The sequence below is a fragment of the Triturus cristatus genome, chromosome 9, assembly GCF_964204655.1.
Source record: "Triturus cristatus chromosome 9, aTriCri1.1, whole genome shotgun sequence".
Taxonomy (NCBI): Eukaryota; Metazoa; Chordata; class Amphibia; order Caudata; family Salamandridae; genus Triturus; species Triturus cristatus.
In genome coordinates, this window is record NC_140592.1 from 1292148501 (window position 1) to 1292161333 (window position 12833).

General features: G+C 53.4%; 1 protein-coding gene across 2 annotated transcripts in view; it reads right to left on the reverse strand.

Annotated features, from left to right (window-relative positions):
• Positions 1–12833, reverse strand: part of LOC146799798 (uncharacterized) — a 148257-nt gene that overhangs the window by 88918 nt on the left and 46506 nt on the right. The window lies entirely within an intron of this gene.

The window sequence follows — 12833 nt, forward strand, 5'->3', positions numbered from 1 at the left end:
GGGGATGCTGAGCTGCTTCTAAGGGAGGGGTGCTGGCGTGGGGACGTGGAGCTGCTTCTAAGGGAGGGGTGCTGGCATGGGGATGCTGAGCTGCTTCTAAGAGAGGGGTGCTGGCGTGGGGATGCTGAGCTGCTTCTAAGGGAGGGGTGTTGGCGTGGGGATGCTGAGCTGCTTCTAAGGGGGGGGTGCTGGCGTGGGGATGCTGAGCTGCTTCTAAGGGAGGGGTGCTGGTGTGGGGATGCTGAGCTGCTTCTAAGGGAGGGGTGCTGGCGTGGGGATGCTGAGCTGCTTCTAAGGGAAGGGTGACAGTGTGGGGATGCTGAGCTGCTTCTAAGGGAGGGTTGCTGGCGTGGCGATGCTGAGCTGCTTCTAAGGGAGGGTTGCTGGTGTGGCGATGCTGAGCTGCTTCTAAGGGAGGGGTGCTGGTGTGGGGAAGCAGAGGTGCTTCTAAGGGAGGGGTGCTGGTGTGGGGATGCTGAGCTGCTTCTAAGGGAGGGGCACTGGCGTGGGGATGCAGAGGTGCTTCTAAGGGAGAGGTGCTGGCATGGGGATGCAGAGGTGCTTCAAAGAGGGATGTTGGTGTGGGGATGCTGAGCTGCTTCTAAGGGAGGGGTGCTGGCATGGGGATGCTGAGCAGCTTCTAAGGGAGAGGTGCTGGCCTGGGGATGCTGAGCTGCTTCTGAGGGAGAGATGCTGGCGTGGGGATGCTGAGCTGCTTCTAAGGGAGAGGTGCTGGCGTGGGGATGCTGAGCTGCTTCTAAGGGAGGGGCGCTGGCGTGGGGATTCTGAGCTGCTTCTAAGGGAGGGGTGCTGTTGTGGGGATGCTGAGCTGCTTCTAAGGGAGGGGTGGTGGCATGGGGATGCTGAGCTGCTTCTAAGGGAGGGGTGCTGGTGTGGGGATGCTGAGCTGCTTCTAAGGGAGAGGTGCTGGCATGGGGATGCAGAGGTGTTTCTAAGAGGGGTGCTGGTGTGGGGATGCTGAGCTGCTTCTAAGGGAGAGGTGCTGGCATGGGGATGCAGAGGTGTTTCTAAGTGGGGTGCTGGTGTGGGGATGCTGAGCTGCTTCTAAGGGAGGGGTGCTGGCATGGGGATGCTGAGCTGCTTCTAAGTCAGAGGTGCTGGCGTGGGGATGCTGAGCTGCTTCTAAGGGAGAGGTACTGGCGTGGGGATGCTGAGCTGCTTCTAAGGGAGAGGTGCTGGCGTGGGGACGTGGAGCTGCTTCTAAGGGAGGGTGCTGGCGTGGGGATGCTGAGCTGCTTCTAAGGGAGGGGAACTGGCGTGGGGATGCTGAGCTGCTTCTAAGGGAGGGGTGCTGGCGTGGGGATGCAGATCTGCTTCTAAGAGAGGTTCGGGTGTGGGGATGCTGAGCTGCTTTTAAGGGAGGGTGCTGGTGTGGGGAGGCAGGGGTGCTTCTAAGGGAGGGGTGCTGGTGTGGGGATGCAGAGCTGCTTCTAAGGGAGGGGTGCTGGCGTGGGGATGCTGAGCTGCTTCTAAGGGAGGGGTGCTGGTGTGCAGAGGCAGAAGTGCTTCTAAGGGAGGGGTGATGGCGTGGGGATGCAGAAGTGCTTCTAAGAGAGGGGTGCTGGCGTGGGGATGCAGAGGTGCTTCTAAGGGAGGGGTGCTGGCGTGGGGATGCTGAGCTGCTTCTAAGGGAGAGGTGCTGGCATGGGGATGCAGAGGTGTTTCTAAGAGGGGTGCTGGTGTGGGGATGCTGAGCTGCTTCTAAGGGAGGGGTGCTGGCATGGGGATGCTGAGCTGCTTCTAAGGGAGAGGTGCTGGCGTGGGGATGCTGAGCTGCTTCTAAGGGAGAGGTGCTGGCGTGGGGATGCTGAGCTGCTTCTAAGGGAGAGGTGCTGGCGTGGGGACGTGGAGCTGCTTCTAAGGGAGGGTGCTGGCGTGGGGATGCTGAGCTGCTTCTAAGGGAGGGGAACTGGCGTGGGGATGCTGAGCTGCTTCTAAGAGAGGTTCGGGTGTGGGGATGCTGAGCTGCTTTTAAGGGAGGGTGCTGGTGTGGGGAGGCAGGGGTGCTTCTAAGGGAGGGTTGCTGGTGTGGGGATGCAGAGCTGCTTCTAAGGGAGGGGTGCTGGCGTGGGGATGCTGAGCTGCTTCTAAGGGAGGGGTGCTGGTGTGCGGAGGCAGAAGTCCTTCTAAGGGAGGGGTGCTGGCGTGGGGATGCAGAAGTGCTTCTAAGAGAGGGGTGCTGGCGTGGGGATGCAGAGGTGCTTCTAAGGGAGGGGTGCTGACATGGGGATGCAGAAGTGCTTCTAAGGGAGGGGTGCTGGCGTGGGGATGCAGAGGTGCTTCTAAGGGAGGGGTGCTGGCATGGGGATGCAGAAGTGCTTCCAAGGGAGGGGTGCTGGTGTGGGGCTGCAGAGCTGCTTTTAAGGGATGTTGTGCTGTTCCTGTGAAATCAGCGAGGAGCTGAAAGGCGGCTGGGAGTGTCTCCATGGTTAGCCACATCTATCCTGCAGACAGGGAGGGTCCAGGACTGATGCCACAGCAGTTGAGGGCTTCTGGCAGGTGAACTGCAGCCTGATAAGATCTCAGTGCCTGCTGCTGTGAGCCATGTGAAGGAGGCATAATGCATAGGATAAAGGGGCACAGCCTCTGTGCCCTCTGCACAGAGGGCAGTGCAGTGGGAGAGTCAGCCTCTGGGCCCACTGCACAGAGGGCTGTGCAAGGGAGGCCAGGCTCTGTGCCCACTGCATGGGGGTCAGCCTGGGGGACCACTACAAAGGGGGCTCTATAAAGGAGGCCAAGCTCTGTTCCCACTGCATGGCGGGCTATGCAAGAAGGCCAGGCTATGGGACCACTGCACAGGGGGCTGTGCAAGGGAGGCCAGGTTCTGTGCCCACTGCACTTGGGTCAGCCTCTGGGACCACTACAAAGGGAGCTGTGCAAAGGAGGTCAAGCTCTGTGCCCACTGCACAGTGGGCTGTGCCAGAAGGCCAGACTCTGGGACCACTGCACAGGGAGCGTGCAAGAGAGGTCAGTCTCTGGGCCCATTGCACAAAGGGCTGTGCAGGGGAGGCCAGGCTCTGTGCCCACTGCACGGGGTCAGCCTCTGGGACCACTTCAAAGGGGGCTGTGCAAGGAAGGCCAGGCTCTGGGACCACTGCACACGGGGCTGTACAAGAAGGCCAGGCTCTGGGCACAGGGGGATGTGCAAGGGAGGCTCTGTGCCCACAGCACAGGGGCTGTGAAGGGAGGCCTGGCTCTGGACACAGGGGGCTGTACAAGGGAGGCCATGCTCTGGGCCCACTGCACAGGGGGCTGTGAAAGGGAGGCCATGCTCTTGGCCCACTGCACAGGGGGCTGTGCAGGGGAGGCCAGGCTCTGTGCCCACTGCACGGGGGTCAGCCTCTGGGACCACTACAAAGGGGGCTGTGCAAGGAAGGCCAGGCTCTGGGACCACTGCACACGGGGCTGTACAAGAAGGCCAGGCTCTGGGCACAGGGGGATGTGCAAGGGAGGCTCTGTGCCCACAGCACAGGGGCTGTGAAGGGAGGCCAGGCTCTGGACACAGGGGGCTGTACAAGGGAGGCCATGCTCTGGGCCCACTGCACAGGGGGCTGTGAAAGGGAGGCCATGCTCTTGGCCCACTGCACAGGTGGCTGTGCAATGGAAGCCAGGCTCTGTGCCCACTGCACAGGGAGCTGTGCAAGGGAGGCCAGGCTCTGGGCACAGGGGGCTGTGCTCTGGGCCCTCTGCACAGCATGAATGAAGAGCAGAGGCCCCCGGACAGTGAGAGCCGGGGCCCAGGCACAGCATGAATGAAGAGCTGAGGCCCCCTGGACAGTGAGTGCCGGGGCCCAGGCACAGCATGAATGAAGAGCGGAGCCCCCCGGACAGCGAGAGCTGGGGCCCAGGCACAGCATGAATGAAGAGCGGAGGCATTTTTCAACTTGCAAGCGATCTATTAAACACTTTTTAACTCCTTTAAACATCATTTAACTTATTAGGCGGGCCTGTGTCCTTCACCCTTAAGCTCAGCACTGTGCCTTACATTCAGTGCCTGTCCGTTTGCCCAGGTGACCTATCACCTCGGGACGCAACCTTTCACTTTCTCTCTTGCCAAGCGCCTGCTTCTATCCCATCCGGGTGGCCTTTCACTTCCGGTGTCCACACATCTCCTTCTGGGTAAGCGTTTGCTTCCAACCCGACTGGGTGACTTTTCACTCCCAGTGTGTTCAAGCTTTTGTTACATGAGCAAGCATATGTGCTTCCAGCCCACCAGACCCTGGGTGAACGTTCCCCCACCCATCACTGCGAAGGTAACCCGGTACCCAACTTCTTCCATGCCACAGGCTCTACCCTTAATTCTCTACTTAATCATTCACTTCTGGTTCTCCTGAAGAAAGGCCATTGGGGGAGCTTGCCAATTATCCCTGCGTCCTGACTCTCCCGTTTGTGGCCTGTTCCCGTTTCGCAACCTGTTTTTTTTTATTGTAGGATCGGTTTGTAAGTACCGCCATGCCTCGCTGGGAGTGTTCGCTGTCAGCAATGCCCCTCCCTGCTATACATGCGGCCCAATTCATTAAAAAAACTACCAACCACCCCTTGCGTTCAATGCCGCTCGTATATTCCATAGCAGGACATCTGTCCCAGTATCCGATAGGTACACCCCATCTGCACTGTAATAGTGTGGCAGCCGCAAGTTAATTAGGCTATGCCTAATGCTGCCTAAACCTGACCCCCACAGAAATGTTGCCATGAGGCTGTTTAGCCTCCTCCTTGACAACTCTATGCCCCTCTGGGAGCGAGCACCAGCCCATGGCCTTCTGGGAATGATCTCAGACCATACCACTTCTGTGGCATCCATGCTCCTGGCTAAATTGGTGAGATCTTTCTTTAGCATGCGAACTAGATTACCTCTCCCTATCACTGGAAGGGCATTTCCCCCTAAATGAATAATTAAAACATCCTGGTCCTTTGACTGGGTGTGGCACGCTTGAATGACACTCTCCAATTCTCTCCAGTGTAACCCCGGCTTTCCAAACCATTGCACCCTTGTACGTTGAAACAGGAATGCCGCATTCCACCCATTGTTGCGAGCTCTTTGCAGCCCTGGACACGTTAAGAGTGCCTGACGACCCACACGGTTTAACACTCGTTGCCTTGTTCCAACAGCCAGAGCCTTCTCCGCCATGCTTTGTAGTTTCTAATGCATTGGTTTCCAGTATTCCTCCTTGAAGGGCATCATTTCTGCCCGGAACCTGTCCCACTGCAAGCGGGAAAGAGCATCAGCTGCTCATGCTTTGCTCCTATCTCGATATTGTACTGGAGACACGCGCTCACCAGATGCCTTACAAGCCCACAACAACAGGACATGATGCCGCCTGCAGATTAACTGCGTGGACGGCTGCCATGTTGTCTGACCGGATAACTTATTTCTCGTTAGCTAAGGTATCCGACCAGAGTAACAATGACACTAGAATCGGAAAGAGCTCTAATGCTGTGATATTCCCTGGCAAGCCACATTTCAGCCAAGCAGGTGGCCACTCTTTGGCACACCAGGCGGAACCCAATGATGCCCCAAAGCCCCCCCGCCTGGAAGCATCTGTGTACAGTTGCAACCGCTCATATGCTGTCCATGGTGCTGGCCGTATTCTAATGCCATTGAAACCTTTCAGAAAAGACAGCCACATCAGCAAGTCCTGGTTTAGCCCCCCCTCAACCTTACCAAATGATGTTTCTGAGTAATGCCTGCTGTAGCCACTGTCAACCTTCTTGAAAAAACTCTCCCCACCTGAATGACCCTGGATGCAAAATTGAGCTTACCGATTAACTCTTGGATATCCCTTAATGTTGCTTTTTGTTTTGCCAATACCTTTTCAATAGCTGCTGCAAAGTCCCGTACCTTCTCAACTGGGAGGCATGACACCCGTTCCAAGGAATCCAACTCAATTCCCAAAAATGTTAGCTTAGTTGTGGGGCCTTCTGTTTTCTCTGCAGCGAATGGCACCCCTAAACCTTTGGACGTGACCTGGAAGAATGCCAAGGCTTGGGCACACTCCGGGGAGTTTGCCTTGCCTACAAACAAGAAGTCATCAAGATAATGGTGCTTGCCATCAACCGGCTGGACCTTGTTTGTTACCCACTCTAAACAAGCATTGGCATAGCCAATAGGTCTCGCCTTTGGGACCTTAGAAGTGTTTAGCCATGCAACAGTTGATGTTGTTGCACCAAGGATATTGTACTGCATAACTAAATACTTACAAGGTCCCAAAAGCGAGACCTATTGGCTATGCCAATGCTTGTTTTCAGTCGCAAATAAACTCCCAACATCTCCCTGGGAAGTCTTGGCCACTGACACACAGCCCCAAAGGCTTCTGCAGTCTTAGAACAGAGGTCAGACCACAGTGTGACCACGTGAAGACCCTGAGTGGCATATTGTCATGTGCAGTAAGACAATGGGCCAAACTGAGCAGGCACCGCATGTGGTGTGTCCCCCCCCCACCAATTCGGATTCAGTGAGCGCCACCATGAGGCTTTGATGTGGTGATCCTGTTTTCAAGCATCACATTTGCACTTATGCCATATGGGAGTGGAGTGAAAGGGGGTTGTGCCAGGAGCCATATTACAAGTGGCGGCCATCTAAGCGCCTCTATTTTTGTCTCCAGCAGGAGACAGATGTGCCTCGGGTGTCTGCTGCTACCTTGTCATCTTCAGAACTGTGAGGGGTTCCCTAATTTCCATTGAGTGAAAATAAATAAATAAGGTGAACAATCAAATGGAGCAAAAATAACACTTTTTTGACAACTCCGCACAATTCGCTTTTGACAACTTTACTGTGAAAAACATTAATCCTAGGACAAATCAAGGAAGGGATGGAGGAATAGACATGGCGGGGGAGTTACAGAATTGAAGGAGTGAGGGGCAGTCACTTTGGCCAGTTGAGCAGATACTCTATTCAGGCCTCTAAGATTCTTGTTTGTGGACAGAGTATGAAATGGGACCGCTATCGACTGCGTGGCTACAGAAACTTATAGAAAAGCCAATCGTATAGGATGTTCTGAGTCCAAAATGTGGGCTGAGACCACACCATCCCACTGCACTCTCGCTACTGTGCCTTTGTGAAGCACTCTCTGCCCGAGACAGTATCCCTTAGAGCACTATAGTAATGAAAACAGGAGAAATTCTGGGTTTTCTTCGAAGATTTATTTCTTGAGTAAAGCACACACGACCGGAGCCATCACCAGCCATGGAGAATCCAAGTCCAATCTGGCGTTGCTAGGATTCTTCGTAACCGAGCAGCAAAGCTCGAGAATATACAAAGAAAACATGCACAACAATAACCATGACGCGACTCCTAGTGAAACATTACATTATTACAAGCACACTCCCGTAACAGCATCATGTTCTGACTTCACAGTCCAGACGTTAATAGATTTTATGCACTCTACGTAGGAGCCCCGGCCAAACTCCTGAAGCGGCTTCAACGCATCCAGAACGCCTCCGCACGCCTGATCCTCGACATCCCTCGCCGCAGCCACATCACACCCCACCTGAGAGACCTGCACTTGCTCCCTGTCAACAAGAGGATAACCTTCAAACTCCTCACCCACGCACACAAGGCACTCCACAACACCGGACCAGCATACCTCAACAGCTGACTCAGCCTCTACACCCCCACCCGCCAGCTCCGCTCCGCAGACCGCGCCCTCACCACCGTCCCCCGCATCCGAAGAGTGACCGCCGGCGGCAGATCATTCTCCCACCTCGTCGCCAAGACATGGAACACCCTCCCCATCCGCCTACGGCAGACCGAAGACCTTCTGACCTTCAGAAGACTTCTCAAGACCTGGCTCTTCGAACAGTAGTAGCTCCCTCGCCCCCAGCACCTTGAGACCCTCGTGGGTATGTAGTGCGCTTTACAAATGCCATGATTGATTGATGTCTCATTACCTCCACACCCTAATGCCGACAGAGCAAGGTGTATGGGACTGAACTAATGTAGTCTGCCTTATAGGGAAAGACAGTGATTTGAGGACTGGCCACGGACACCTGAGTGAGGCTTTACCTCGACTGCCCGAAAATAGCCTCATCTGTCTTTAGAGTAATCATTTTTGGGACACGCAGGCGGATCGCCTAAACATTTCCCACAGATGACACAGCACATGTCCTAAAGGCAAGCCTAGCTGGCCGAGCTAGGCGAAGCCCCAGATGAAAGATGGCGCCGCTCCCGGGGAGGCTGGGCTCTGTCAGTGAGAGGCGGGGCTCTGTCAGTGAGAGGCCATGACACCCAACAGCAGAGATGAAGACTCCAGCTAGGGGTATGCTGGGCCAGTAGTTTACTGCTTTGGCTGGCGTTTTCATACCAAGCCAAACCAGGACAGTCATTGAAATCGGGTAAATTTCCCTTCCAAATACAAATGAAAGTAAAAAATATAAAAAGTGAAAAATGTCAAAAGAATGTTTATACTGTCTAGAGTCACTGACAATTAATTTCTAAATTGGGTTTGAAGCAAAACAAGGTAGACTTGTGTATTAAAAGCAAATTCAGGCGGTTTCGTACAAACTGTTATTCCAGTTTCTCAGAGAAAAATGTCAACCCTAACGCCAACCGAGGGGTAGGGTCGCCACTTGACCAATATTTCACCTACCTGGCCAGTATTTTCAGGCAAATACAGTTAAAATACTAGAAACATAACAAAAATCTGTATTTTTGAACGATTACATGTAAACCTAAAGCATACAATTGAAAGATAAAAGGTACACCAAATGTGTCCTTGTCTTAACCATTCCTAAATTACGTTAAAGCACGCAGAGACTTCAGAGGTCACGCCATGACCCTTCCGTAACCCCCTAGTTTGTACAAACAAATGGCGGTTATTTTTCTGTGAGAAAGGTGACATCACTACCTACCCAGGAGTGACCGGGTCCCCGGACCAGCAGGGGCGGCTTATCTCGCGGACAACAGATGGCACCAGGGGACACTCCGCGGCTTGCACGCGCGTGAAATGAAAACATGTTTATGTGACAATCAGCAAGTGTATGTTTTTGCATGAAAAAGACTGTTTGCTGAACGCTGCCTTTTGGAGTGCGATAAGCGCGACTCAAAGGACCACGCTTGATAGGAACGAAACGACAGAAAGAGAGTACAAGAGAGTCTAGAGTAGACACATGTATGCGTAATTGAGCACTGATGGAACATCGCAGTATTTACAAGTCGAAGGAACCTGCGAAAGAGAACGTAAAAAGGTTACAGGCACGACGCACAGATAGAAGACACGACATGGATGAAAAGACCAGGTTGAGAATCTAAAATAAAATGTAAAAAAAAGGTATGATGAGTGGTGGTGGAGAAAGAGAGATGGTGACTATGATAGTGAAAACTAAAGAGTGTGAAAAATGTTAGATTAAAAAGCGAAAAACAGCGAGAAAGCAAACTGAAAGAAACACACAAGAGATTGAGGAGTATAATAGGTAATTAATGGAAAAGCAAGAAAAGGAGAAGAAAGAAGGCAAAAAATGTAATGCAAAAGAAAGAAAAGGACAAGTGCGGCCGCGAATAGCACAAAAGTGAAAGATAATAAGAAAAAAACCATGACCGCCATCTGTTTACAGTTAACGTGACCGCGAGACAGGCAAATGGAAACAAGCGCCGACGGGATAATTCGAAACAGATGGCGCCGTTGCTCGCTCCCGCACGGTGTATGCCGTACATGCACGAGTGCTCATTGAAAACAGTGCAGTACATGCACAAGTTTTACAAAAAGTACAGACTGATTCCAAGAGGTCACACCTAAGTAGCACTTGCGCGCTGCGCTAGGCAAAACCTAAAAATAACTAAATGCCTCAAAATAAGCACATGAACTTGAACATCCCATGGGCATGCACCTGTCATAGTACAGCTTTCCTCTGAACGTGAACCCCAGCAAATGAAAGCTGTCGGGATGCACTGGTCACAGCCTGAAAGCTGATTCAAAATGTGCTTTCACCATGAGGGCTCCCATCCCCGTCTTCCTGACTAACTCGATGGCTTCATCAAATGTAGCGTAGGAGACTGAACGCATATCCTGGCTCAGCCAGTCATTTACTGAGTTCCCTTTGGGATAAGAGAGGCGGGGATCATCCGATATTTGCCTGCTTCCTTTTTGGGACAATACCTAGTGGGGAGATAATAACATTGTTTAGGGGTGGGTGTCAAATGGGCCTGCTATTCTTCCTAGCTGCAGCTTTTTTTGTATCTTGTCTGCCACTGTTTCCGCCAGTTCCTCCGCTGAGCGAAGGTTTCTGGATGACCTGCCTGCTAACGGGCCACTGATTTTGAACCCCTCTTTGAAACCCCAAAAAAGTAGTACCCTCCCCTCTTCCTTTGGGTAATTATTCAAAAGTGTTGCTAGCATGTCAAAATTTGTTGGGGATGGGCTTTTTGTTACTGGGCTCCAACTTTGGCTGACCCGTGAAAGTGGCGCCCGGTGTAGGTCTAGTAAGGGCTTTGCATGAAAAAACGGGATGGTCTCCACTGCACCGTGGCACCCATGTCGGAATTTGCATTGCATCCCCCAGGTGCAGTTGACTGCATTGATCGACAGGTATCCCTTGGTCTACGCTGCAGCAGCTGCTTAAATCCGTCTGCCGCTTTTGCTGTTCAAAATGACTGCAGCTGCTCCTGGAGCGGCTGCTGGTGACACCCCATGATCTGTCCGTGGCTGGGGACGGTGCCCTCGGCAGTTGGTGGTGCCACCATGCCACCCTGGCATTGCTCCCCTTGCTGCCCTGATGGAACCTGCACCGAGCCAGCCGGGAGTCCCCCATTGGCAAGGGCTGATGATCGCTGGCCCTGCCGAACTGCGAAGTTGGTAGTCCATTTCTGCCATGTGGTAACTGCCCTCTAGCCTGCATGGTGGAAATCGGGAAAACAGTGCCTAGCTGATGGCTAGTCCCCACTTGTCTCAACTGTGGTCCTGCCGTTCCCCATTGTTGTTGTAGTGTTTGCCCTCCACATGACTGCTGCTGCATGGGACCTAGCCAATGATGGTGCTGTCCCACGCCCCCCAAAGAGGACTGCTGACCTTGACCAATTCCTGGTCCTTGATGCTGGGAACCCCCAACCATTCCACTAGCTGTGTAAGTGATCACGGGTTGAGTCTGCACCTGTGCCACCTGCTGTTGTGGAAAGCTTGACAATAGCTGTTGACCCAATCTGAACTGACCGTTTGTCTAAGAGCGTGCCTGCGTGTTGTTTGCCTGCCAACCCTGCCCTCATAGTGGTGCATGCCACTGCTGTATACCAACTCCTGCCCCGGCTAACCCTAAACCGTAACCTGCCTTGCACCCCATCAACTTCATCCATTCATCCACCTCTCTTTTATCGCAAAACATCGATGGTGTGTCTTCCATGCATTGGCGAAAGTCTAAATCATATTGAAGCCACCCCATGCCTCTATAGTGCCTGAACCTGTCCAGAATAGCTTGGTTGTACCTACTCAGTTGTGTACCTTTCTCCGGAACTTTTTCTAAACTTATGGCTGCCAGTAACGCAAACGCATCAAACCAGTTGGTAATATACTCTTCTGGCCTGATCCGCTTCCAGTCTTTGCTCTCTCTGCTCTGCCGGGATCCCCGCAATGTGTCTGACCCCCTGCACACAAGTTCCAGTACAGTGAAAATATCTATGAACTCCCTCTTCCAAGCTCTCCCTTTAACCTCCAGTGGGAGATGCCATGCTTGCGAGCGTGTCCCGCTAGGCCCCACTGCCCATGACTGACTGGATGGTGTGGTGTTTGTATGGCAAGCTTGTGATGCACTTGTCAGGAAAGCCTTCCCAGGTGTGATGGTGTCACCTTTAAGCGGCCCCTCGGATACCTTCTTCCTATCCCTTCGTGTACCCTATGCTCCTTAACACCCCCCTCCCAGACTTCGATTGGGGACACATATTGCCTACTGTTGTCTGCCGTAATAACCTTGTGCCCCTGAGCCCCATTTACTTATCGGCAACTCCTAAACCGAGCATCCAGCAGCCCGAGCAGCCGTCTTCCATCACGAGCGTTAGCCCTGTGCCCAAGCCTTCCTGCGCCCCCCCCCTATGAACTTTAAACATTAGCCATCTATCCAAAATTGTACTCAGACGTCCGTACAGACCACCTACTGTCCCTGTGCACTGAACCTCAATGTAGTGCTCCTAATCTCTCACAGATTGTAACATGTTAGTGGTCTGAGCACTGCAACCACCCATCGCCTCTGAACGGCGCTTGAATCCCCGCCGTGCCCTCTCCAGGTATTTGTGCGCATCTGCTGTGCATTGATAATGCCGCTCCTACCACACTTTAAGGCCACCCGATCGTGCCCAGTCTCTGTAACCCCCTCACCATCACACCTCATCCTGTAACCCCTCACCATCACACCTCATCCTGTAACCCCCTCACCATCACACCTCATCCTGTAACCCCCTCACCATCACACCTCATCCTGTAACCCCCTCACCATCACACCTCATGCACCTATCCTCAAGCCTCTTGCGCCACTCCTGCTGGCATATGAACTTCGAGCGGGGTAATGCCCCAGTCCTCCATGCACGCCCTGCTTGGCCCACAGGATGGTACCTGGGCTAAGCCTCGGTGCAGCTGCACCCTACCGCCCAGCGGAATTGTATAACACACTTCACCCAACTGTACCCGCCCACACCTAGGTTTATGTGCTGCTATTTATGCCTATCTAGCCTCACAAGACTGCATCATCATCCCCGTGTGCCCTTACTGCCTCGCGCCCCAAGAGCCCCCCCCCCCTTTCCCGAAGGTGACCATCCGCTCCACAACCACCTGCGCAAACACCTCCAGCCTCCCCCGCATTTCTCCCTGTATTGCGCACCTTCATCTCTCCCCAGA